The sequence below is a fragment of the Sminthopsis crassicaudata genome, chromosome 3 (assembly GCF_048593235.1).
Source record: "Sminthopsis crassicaudata isolate SCR6 chromosome 3, ASM4859323v1, whole genome shotgun sequence".
NCBI lineage: Eukaryota > Metazoa > Chordata > Mammalia > Dasyuromorphia > Dasyuridae > Sminthopsis > Sminthopsis crassicaudata.
Genome location: NC_133619.1, coordinates 190914174 through 190924871, shown reverse-complemented (window position 1 = coordinate 190924871; position 10698 = coordinate 190914174). Strand labels below are relative to the sequence as shown.

The 10698-nt window shown below is 38.8% G+C and overlaps 1 pseudogene; it reads right to left on the bottom strand.

Annotated features, from left to right (window-relative positions):
* Positions 1–941: 941 nt before the first annotated feature.
* The window catches only part of LOC141561974 (14-3-3 protein epsilon pseudogene), a 51767-nt pseudogene continuing 42010 nt past the window's right edge, over positions 942–10698 (bottom strand).

Sequence of the window (10698 nt, the reverse complement as noted above, 5' to 3'; positions counted from 1 at the left end):
GAGAAGAAGGGTTTACATACTCTTTTTTGGGGCATTTTTAATTTAGGTTTGTTTTATTTAAGTTTATTGTTAATTCCATGCTGTGTTTCAGTAAGAACAACACAGATTCTAGATTCTGTATCTGTGGCTCCTGTCAGATATCCAGTAGTACAAATTAGCTTCAAGTTACACATACTGAATGAAAGAGGTTGAGTAAACGAAGGAGGGCAGGGAGTAAACGGGGAGAAGGGAAAGAGGGAAGGGGAAAAAACAAAGAACTGAAATGCATGCAGGCTTTTCAATACCACCTTCAATGCTAACCTGCTGTGAGGGAAAGTCAAAGTCAGCAAGAATGAGCAGCCACGAATTGTTGGGCTATTACCAACACCATTTTAGCACAGTTTGGAAACACTTTTTTTTTTTTTTACAGCAAAACCAGTACAATAAACATTCCAATGCAACCTGCAACTTCAAGCTAAACACCCAATTAATTTTAAACATTGGTATAAAATTCAGTTTAAACAATTATAAAAAGGAAAAATGCTACCACATGTGCCCTACAGTGCAATAAACACCTCTCCTGGACTCTCGCTTCACCTAGAAGTCTAATGGTATTCCAATGTAATATCCATTTCTAATGGTTATCTTGCCACATCTGGCACAGAGATAATACAGCAATGCTGAAAAAGCCTCTATGCACTCCTATTAGTGTCTTAAAGAACCTAAAAGCTGGGACCAGTAAAATCCACAGAAATTCACTCTTGCCTTTAAGAACTTTGAAAACTGTTTAAAAACAAACAAACAAACAAAAACAAAACAAAACAAAACAAACAAACAAAAAAATAGGGTAGGAACCTAAATTCTGAGACCAAATGTAAAAGTCAGATTTGGTGGTTCTCAGTGACAATGGGGAATTTTCGGGTGGAAGGATGGGGAGGAGTAGAGTGGTCAGAGATGGATTCTCATGTTGGCTTTTCATTTTCCACATCCTGCAGCGCTTTTTTATTCTGTTCTTCACCATCACCCTGCATATCTGAAGTCCATAGTGTCAGGTTATCAAGTAACAACTGAATGATAAGTGTCGAGTCCTTATAGCTTTCTTCACTCAGCATATCCAGTTCTGCAATTGCATCATCAAAAGCTGCTTTTGCCAACCTGCAGGCACAGTCAGAGGAATTGAAAATTTCGAGTAGAATACAGAAAAGTTGAGAGCAACACCTAAGCAGATAGGATACCTTGGCGGAAGTTCTGTCATTGCAATATCACTAGCAGCTTTATAAGCCACCAGGTTATTCTCTGCAGCCTCCTTCCTGTCATTTCCTGTGGCAAATTCAGCCAGATACTTGTAGTCCCCTTTCATTTTATAATAGAAAACCTTGGACTGACCAGTGTTTGCTGCTGGAATGAGGTTTTGTCCAGTACGTCCAGGATGTTACAACAGATTAATTTTAGTTTAGTCTCAACCACTTGCCGATATTTCCGAATCATTTTTACCTTTTCTTTCCCTCCCTTGTTTTCTTCTTTCTGTTCAATGCTGCTGATTATCCGCCAGGATGCTCTTCTGGCTCCAATCACATTTTTATATGCAACTGACAGTAGGTTTCTTTCTTCAGCTGTCAACTCCACATCCATTCTTGCTACTTTCTCCATTGATTCCATCATTTCAGAAATCAAGTGGAGGAGAGAAGATGCTGTAAAGGAATTCAATCTAAAAAAACAAAAACAAAAACAAAAAAACAAGTTTTATCGACAGCTTAAAAGTCAAATACAAACTGTAGAAAGAGCTGTAATTTTTTTTCTAGGTTAGAGACTAAGCAAAGTTAAATTTACTTATTAATTGAAATGGTAACATGAAGACATGGTAACAAGACAATGGTAACATGAAGGGATTTACAAAATCTTTTCTAACCACTCAAAATCCAAAATGCAGCCTTTTTTAAATATACAAGATGAATCCATTTCTTATTTCTTTGTTCAAGCTAAAAAAACTTATCAATACTTTATTCAAAGCTCTTCCCTAAATACTATAGGAAAGTTAGAAGTGGCTTTGATATATTAAAAAAGGAGAGCTTCCAGTTAAGTGAAAAAATAATCCCTGGGGCGATAATTTTCTGCAAAAGATACTTAGGCCCAAGAGAACTACTTCAAATCCTACCCCTAGATAAAGAATAATATAATATATATAATTATAAAGAATTAAATATATCTAAGCAAAGGAGGGAAAAAGAAAAACAAGGAAACAATAATTAATCCTTCAGTCCAAATGCCAAAGGACTGGACCTTCGAGGCGCTTACTACATTTTTTCCACTTAAATCGAAAGTCCAACAAATGTTTCCAATGTCCAAGAAAAGTGAAAAGGTAAATGAAAACTTAGAAAGTGGGGTTTGCTTGGGGTTTCTTTAAATCCCTTAAGCAGAAAATCTTATTGGCTTAATAGCCTACTATTAAGGGTTTCAAAAAATATTTTTTTCTTTTAAATGTCTTCTGGCCTGTTTTTGAAGTTAGAGAATACATGAAACCATCAATCTAAAATATATTTCCTTGCAATTTGTCTCCTTAACGAAGAATGGATCCAAAGAATGATCTCTTTTACTACCACAGCTACCTACCATGTAAACCTTTGAATATTGACTTACTCAAGCCAGTGGTAGGATATTTGATTTAACCTTCAGGGAGAACAGGCAGGAAGTGGTGCTAGTCTGCTTCCTATCTGCAGTCAAAAATTGCCCTGTTTCCCAGCAGGAGTTAGTTCTATTTTATCTCTAATCTGAAGAAGAAACAGCCAAAAATAAAGAAAGAAAGAATAAGTAGGCATTTGAATTTCAACAAAGAAATTCAAATACATTGGCAGGGACACTGCAGAGAAGGGAGAGTAAGGAGTAAATGGTGAGGACCACCAGATCTAAGTCTTCAAATGGCCAGATGGAAGAACTAGGTTCATCCCATTCATCCCAAGTATAGAGAAGGAAAATTTTATTTGTTTAGCAATCAAGAGCCTTGGCATCCATCCATTCTGTTAGGAGACATACATATCCTCAATTAAAATTGTCTTTCCCCTCTACTTCTCAGAATAGCTGTTTTATTGAACCTGGAACAAATACAAATGATAAAAACAAAACATATATATTTGGGAGCACACTGATCCACAAAGGTCAAAACCTCCTCACCCTTTTATGGTTGTTCTTCCTCCTTACCCATTTTGGATGTGCTGGGTACAGCACTCCAATAATGTGACTGACAACAAGTAGTCTTACTTTTAAAAAAAAAAAAAAAAAGAAAAAAAAAAAGGCTTACACAGGTAACTGCAAGATCCTATTTGCAAGATCCTATTTTGCCCATTCTGACCTTGAATTGGATTTTTAAAATTCCTATAACTAAAAAGGGGCGTGGAAGCAAGTTTCCCTTTCCCCGAGATGAGCTTATTTAAGCGTATCAATTAGTAATTTCCTTTTCTTCAAAAAAGAAGGAATAGAGTGAGAATTTATGTGAGATATAAAAATGATTAAGTGTGGGAGGATCAGCAGCAATCTAGCACTTAGCACAGCCTGGGCACATAACAGGCACTTAATTAATGTTCAACAACTGACTATGCCTTCCTTTTCGTGGTCTTAATTGATGCCATGTGTTCCAGCGGTACGATCTCCCACCCCTCCCCCCAAAAAAAGTTTTAAAATAGGGAATTGGGGGGCTTTCTGGCACAGACTTTACGAGTTTCTAGAATGGAGCCTGCTGCCCAGGGCAGTCTTTCTCATGTCTCCAAACCCTAACCCAGACACAAAATGTGTCCTCGGGGCCAAACTTTCTTTTGTGGAACCGAGGAATCTGCTGAACCATTTCCAATTCAAAGAGGCAGCAGAGAAATGACCAAGGTGAGAAGAAATCCTTCAGGTTCCAGCCCCTACTCCCCAGAAAAGGCGGTTTATATACTTTTTAAGCTAAGCTAGCAATAATGCTAGATGTCTCTAAATTAATTACTTTACATTCCATGATTACATTCTAGCTAGGCATTAAAATTAAACAAAACTAATAGCATCAGTCCATTAGTGGCATTATAATAATAAAGTTATCTAATTTGTGATGTATGATTCCTGATATAGACATGCCTTGTTGATGCCATCCTATGTTTATATTAGACATGCCTTCTTGATGCTTACATGTTCACTTAGAAAACTCCCAAATTGATTGCACACTTGTACCAGCAGCTCTTCTTGATAAATATCAGGTCAGCTCACTCCATTCTCAATTTTTGTCATGAAGGAATGATGAGTATACTGCAAATAAATCCACAGCTACACCGAGAGTTTGTTAACCCTTATATAACTTTTTTTAAGAGATCTGCTTTTTGCTGGCCCTCTACAGTTTTCATAAAATCAACTCTTAGTTTTATCTATTTACTCCATAATTTTCTTAGGTTTATTCTATTAATCTCTCCTTTGAGTTTCAGCATCTTTAATTTTATATTTAATTAGGGATTTATTTAAATTTGTTCTTTTTTTCTAACATTTTAGTTACATGCCTAATTCATTGGGGTTTTCTGTAACGAGCTGTTGTCTCCAGAAGCTGCTGGATCGCTCTCTGGGAAGAGATCTGCTGTGTCTACTCAAATCTCTCAGACAGATTCTTCTTCCTGTAACGAACCGTTGTCTCCAGGCAGTTGCTGTTAACTCTTGTCCAAAGAAGTGACTTCCCTTCCTGCAGAGAGCCCCGTCAAGCCTGATGCAATTCAGAGTCTTCTTCTTTCTCTGAGAGTCCTCTCTTTTATTCTCCCAGAGAATGGGCGTGGGATAATGCAAGGGCTTCTGGGAAGAACCACCCCAGCCAATGAGCTTGCCCCCTCTATCAAGTCAACCTGAGTTCTCGCCTTGTAATTGTCCAGAAAACCTGAATTCTCACCTTGTCACCATCCAGACAACCCCAGTCCTCACCCAGCAATCCCAACATCTCCCCCTTTCTTTTGATTTAGAACATAGGACAGTCATGACCTTGAAACATAAATCCATCAATATGGGAAGTATTACAGATAATTACATAAATTACATAAGCACATAGTAACATAGTAACATAACACATGCTAGAAGTATATAACATAATCATAATCATAAATTGAAAATTTATAAATGTCCATAAGTCCATTGTCCATTAGTCTCATCTTGTGTGAGGAAGTCCAATGATTCCTGCTGGTTTTTAAAGTTCTTTAACAGTCTTCTTATTATCCATGCTCTTTCAGTGTCAGATGTTTCTTAGATCTTCTCCTTTATTTTGAGGTCTTTCTCTTTTTCTGTCTCTCTCTGATGGACAAGGCGAATATGACTCGTTGGCACCCATCTGATTCCTTCTCTTGCTGAAGAAATACAAGCAAACCCTCTCTCCCAGGCAGTTAACCTATCTAATTACCTTCTATTTACCACTTTCTAAATCTCTTCTCATCATCTGGCAATTGCATTGGAATTGTTTGCACTGGACACAGCCCTGTTGGTTTAAAAGGCCTGTATTCTCCCCAAGTGTAATCCATTTTTGCAATCTGATTGCCTTTTGGCTCACTTATTAGGTAATCCCTTTCTGCCATGTGATTGCTTTTCTGCTGGTTGATCAAATCAGAGTCCTGGCCTTCTAAAGGTTCTTTGGGTGTAACATCAGCTGCCATCATGCCCCAAGTCTTTTTTGCCTGGGGCCCTGAACCTGGGCCCCTCATCCCATTTCCCTGAATTATTCTACACTCTGATGCCCAATGGAGTCCTCTGTTGCATTTTGGACATGGGGTTTTAGGTCTTCTCTCACCCTGTCTTTTCACTGTATCTCCAAATCTACACTGAGCTCTTAGATGTCCAATTTTTCCACATTGAAAACATCGCCAAGTTTCTCTAGAAGTCCCTTGCCAGGAAGGACCCTGTCTTTCCACATTCATCATTGTCCGGGTGTAAAAAGCATTTGTTCCCACTGTAGCACAGCGTCTTATGATCTCCTCTAAAGGAGCATCTTTGTCTAATCCCCATATAATTCTTTTGCAAATCTCATTGGCATTTTCCTTAGCCAGATGTCTGGTCATTATTTCTGTAGCTGAATTTTCTCCAATAGTTCTTTTGACAGCAGTTTGCAAACGTCCCACAAAATCTGCAAAAGGTTCATTGGGACCTTGCTGTATTTTAGTGAAAGCCTCTCCACGATCTTTCTGTCCAGGAAGGACACCCCAAGCTTTTATTGCAGCCTTAGCAATTTGTTCATATATTGTCATGGTATAATCAGTCTGTTCTGAATTCTCTCCATACCGACCTTCACCAGCCAAGTGCTCAAAAGTGAATTGTGTGTTAACTCCTATTTCCAAATTGCATCTGACTTGAATTTTACATAATTCATGAAATTCCGAAAGCCATAATAAATTTTCTCCAGGTTCCAGGCATATCCTTGCTATGGATTTCCAATCATTCGGGGTTAGGACTTCATAAGACAAACCATCTAGTAACATTTTGACATAAGCTGATGTAGTCCCATAAAGGGTACAACCTTTTTTCAAATCCTTAATTTTATTCAAATCTAAAGGTGCATATCTTCTCATTTTATGACCTACAGAATCAATATTTTCAATCACAGGATATGCATGTATAAAATCACTTATATCCTGTCCTTCTCTCTTAGCTTTAACCAATGCTTTTTCTAATCTTGTCATAGGCTTAGGCTGCTTCACAGGCAATTCTGTTTGTGTTTCTGCCTCTTCCTCTCCTCCTTCTTGCTCCACCCATGAAGGGTTAATTGAGGGAGGAGATGGGAGGTGCTCCTGTTGCTCAGAATTGTACTTAACTTCATTGTTATCTGATTCATCCTTTTCACCTAGTTTAGTTGACACTTCCCCATTTTGCTCCTTCATCTCTTCCTTTAGAATAACATTGTTTAAAGCCAATTGGATTACATTGTATATATGAATTGTATCTTTGGAAATTGAGTTTGGCCTGGAATTGTAGTGTTCACCTAATTGCTTTCCTACTAATTCCCATTCATCTGGATCCAATTCTTCTTCCAGAGAAAAAGAAGGACATATAACCTTCACAGTTCTTAAAAGTTCAGTAATCTCCTCTAAAATTATAATCAATCCTTGGCTTTTCATAACCTTGATGATGCTCTCTAAACATTTTCCTTGAACAGAAGGTGTTTGCCCCATTTCACTATAAGAGATTACTGGTATAGCCCTTAACAAGTTCCTTATTTATCTATTAGCACGCTCACTTAATCTTTAACAAAGTTTCCTCGTTACTCACGGTTCTGGGTCAGAGAGACTGAGATCTGGATGGGAGGCTTTTCCACTGGAATCAGGACCGTGTCTGTCCCTGTTCGGGCGCCAAATTGCGAAGGTCTGGTCTAGCTCCTCTTGTCAGGATAAGCAAAAGTCCTTGCCCCACGTGTGGACGCCAAATGTAGCGAGCTGTCGTCTCTAGAAGCTGCCGGATCGCTCTCTGGGAAGAGATATGCTGTGTCTACTCAAATCTCTCAGACAGATTCTTCTTCCTGTAACGAACCGTTGTCTCCAGGCAGTTGCTGTTAACTCTTGTCCAAAGAAGTGACTTCCCTTCCTGCAGAGAGCCCCGTCAGGCCTGATGTAATGCAGAGAGTCTTCTTCTTTCTCTGAGAGTCCTCTCTTTTATTCTCCCAGAGAATGGGCGTGGGATAATGCAAGGGCTTCTGGGAAGAACCACCCCAGCCAATGAGCTTGCCCCCTCTATCAAGTCAACCTGAGTTCTCGCCTTGTAATTGTCCAGAAAACCTGAATTCTCACCTTGTCACCATCCAGACAACCCCAGTCCTCACCCAGCAATCCCAACAGTTTTCTTTCTCTATTTTATTCATATAGCTAGTTAGAGATGTAAAATTTCTCCTGAGGACTGCTTTGGCTGCATCCTATAGTTTTATTATGTTGTCTCATTATTGTTATTCTCTTGAATGAAATTATGGATTTTTCTGTGATTTGTTGTTTGATCTACTCATTAGTTAGAATTGGATTATTTAATTGACAATTGGTTTTAGTCTATCCCTAGCACTTTATTTAATTTAATTTTTATTGCATAGCTGTAAGGGTCTGAAGAAGAAGCTTATACAGTGCAATCAGGGAGTATAAAGACCTTGAAGCTTGAGATCCCCTGATGTGGTTTTCAATGAAAAGTGGGGGGGGGGAGGCAGAGCCAATATGGCAGAGAAGATACACTCAAATTCATAAGCTCACTTCTTCCCTCATTGCCAATTAGTTAAATCAGCCTCACAAATAACACTGGACTGATAGAAACCACAAGGATTAGAAGCACAACATACCAGCTGAAGAGAATCTGCAGTCTCTACAGAAAAGGTCAGTTCCAAGGGGAGGAAGAAGAAAGGCCAGCACAAATGGTTAGGTGCTAGCACACTGTGCGGATCAGGCTGGGGAGAACTCTGGGATCAGAGAAAACACTGAGATAGAGGAATCTGGCACAGGCTATTAGCTCTTCTCTGCTTATAAAACAGCAGTTGAGAAGAGAAATCAAGCCACTTTAAAATATAAAGCTAGATCCTAGAACCACCCCAATCCGGAAGTGATCTAACAGATCTTGGCATGGCTATGAAGCCGCTTTCTGCTATTTGGGGCTTCACCTTGGGGTAGTTAAGAGCTTGAACAGCGGGGACACAGCCCGAGGCAACATCTAATCCATATAGGGCCAGGCTTGGCCTGAGGCCTTGGAACTCTAGCAGCCACAAAATTCCCAGAGAAGCAGAACTCCCAGAGAAGTGGAACCTTTGAAGTAGGGACCGCGGTTTCTGGGCAGACACGTCCAGTTTGAGCATAGGGGCTTTTCATGTCAGCTGCTGATATCTATGCCCCACTGGACTCATTGGCCGGGCTTTGTGTCACTTTTACTGTTCAGTCTTAAAACTCAGGGAAGTTGCTAGAACACACAGCAGGGTCCTTCGCTGGGCAACCCTCACAGTGCAATCATATCACCTCTGAGGCATTTCTAGCGAAGGGGGAGAGGAACTCTCTCCCAGAGCTCTCTCCTAGCTCAGGAGCCGCTGCATCCATCTGGTCTGGGAGGAAGCTGGTAAAGAAATAAATAACTTCTTACCCCAAGGGCAGACCCCAAAAGATTTTTAACAATGAGTAAAAAGCTGAAGAGAACCATTGATTCCTTCTACACAGAGAAAGAGCAGGTATCCCAACCCCAAGGAAGTTAACAGCAGAGAGTCAGCAGATAACACTCTAAAGGGGAACGATACATGTCTCCTATCACATAACTCTCTCCTAGAAGAGACTATTAAAAAGTTAAGAGATTTTGAAGAAAAATGGGAAAAGGTAAGAGAAGCAATGATAGAGATTAACAATGTCCTGAAATTTGAGTTTGAAAAAATAAAGAATTCACAGGAGATGAAGGGAAACAAAATTTGTGAATTTATGAATTAGAAAAGGTTAAAAAATCACAGGAATGTAGGATTTCTGAATTGGAAAAGATAAAAAACTCTCAAGAAAGTAAGAATTCTGAATTGGAAAAAAATAACTCTAAAAAAATTAGGGAAATGGAAAAAAAATTCAATAGAGCAAAATAATTCATTTAAAAACTCAATTGGGCATATACAAAAAGAACTAAAAAATGTGAATGAAGAAAATGACTCATTAAAAATCAGGAAGGAACAAATAGAAATGAATGATTCATTGAGAAACCAAGAATCAGTCAAACAAAACAAAAAAAAAAAATGAAAAGTTGGAGAATAACATCAAATACTTACTGGGAAAATCTATAGACCTGGAAAATAGATCTAGGAGAGATAATCTGAGGATCATTGGACTTCCCAAAACTATGACCAGAAAAAGAGCCTGGATTCTATTTTACAGGAAATCATCAAAGACTACTATCCAGAGATAATAGAAAAAGAAGGGAAAATAAGTGTGAAAGAATTCATCGAACACCTTCTGAAAAAGACCCTAAAAAAAAAAAGAACTCCACTGAACATTGTGGCTAAGCTGCAGAACTACCAAACAAAGGAAAAATTTTGCAAGCACCTAGGAAAAAGCAATTCAAATATCAAGGTGCCACAATAAGGGTCACTCAAGATCTGGCAGCCTCCACATTAAAGGATTGAAGGGCCTGGAAGCTGATATTCCTGAAAGGCAAAAGAACTAGTACTGCAACCAGGAATAAACTACCCAGCTAAGTTTAGCATTTTCTTCCATGGAAGAAGATGGTCATTTAATGAAACAGAGGAATTCCATTTGTTTCTAAGAAACAAACCAGACTTAAATAAAACAATGGATCTACATCCACAAGACTGAAGAGAAACAGAAAAAGGTAAAAAGAACTCTTGAGAAATGTATGTCTGTTGTGGATATATAGAAAGTCTGCATGGATAATTTGATTTTACAGATACAAAAAAGGGGGAGTACTACTAGTAAAGGGAAGGGTGTAGTATCAGAAAAAGGGGAAGGAGTGATAAAAAGGGGGAAACTACATCCCAGGAAGAGGCATAGAAAATATAACACATCTGAGGGAATTTAGAGAGGGGGAGAAACATTGTGTGAATATTACTCTCATCAGAATAGGCCCAAAGAGTAAATAATTGACATATTTGTTTTAGAGAGAATTCTCTCTCACCTCATTAAAAGCAGGAAGAGGAAAAGGGAAAAGGAAAAGGGGAATAAGGGAAGGGACTTGCAAGGAGGGGGGAGGGATACTAAAAAGGGAGGACTGCGCATCACAAGTGGGGTCTAT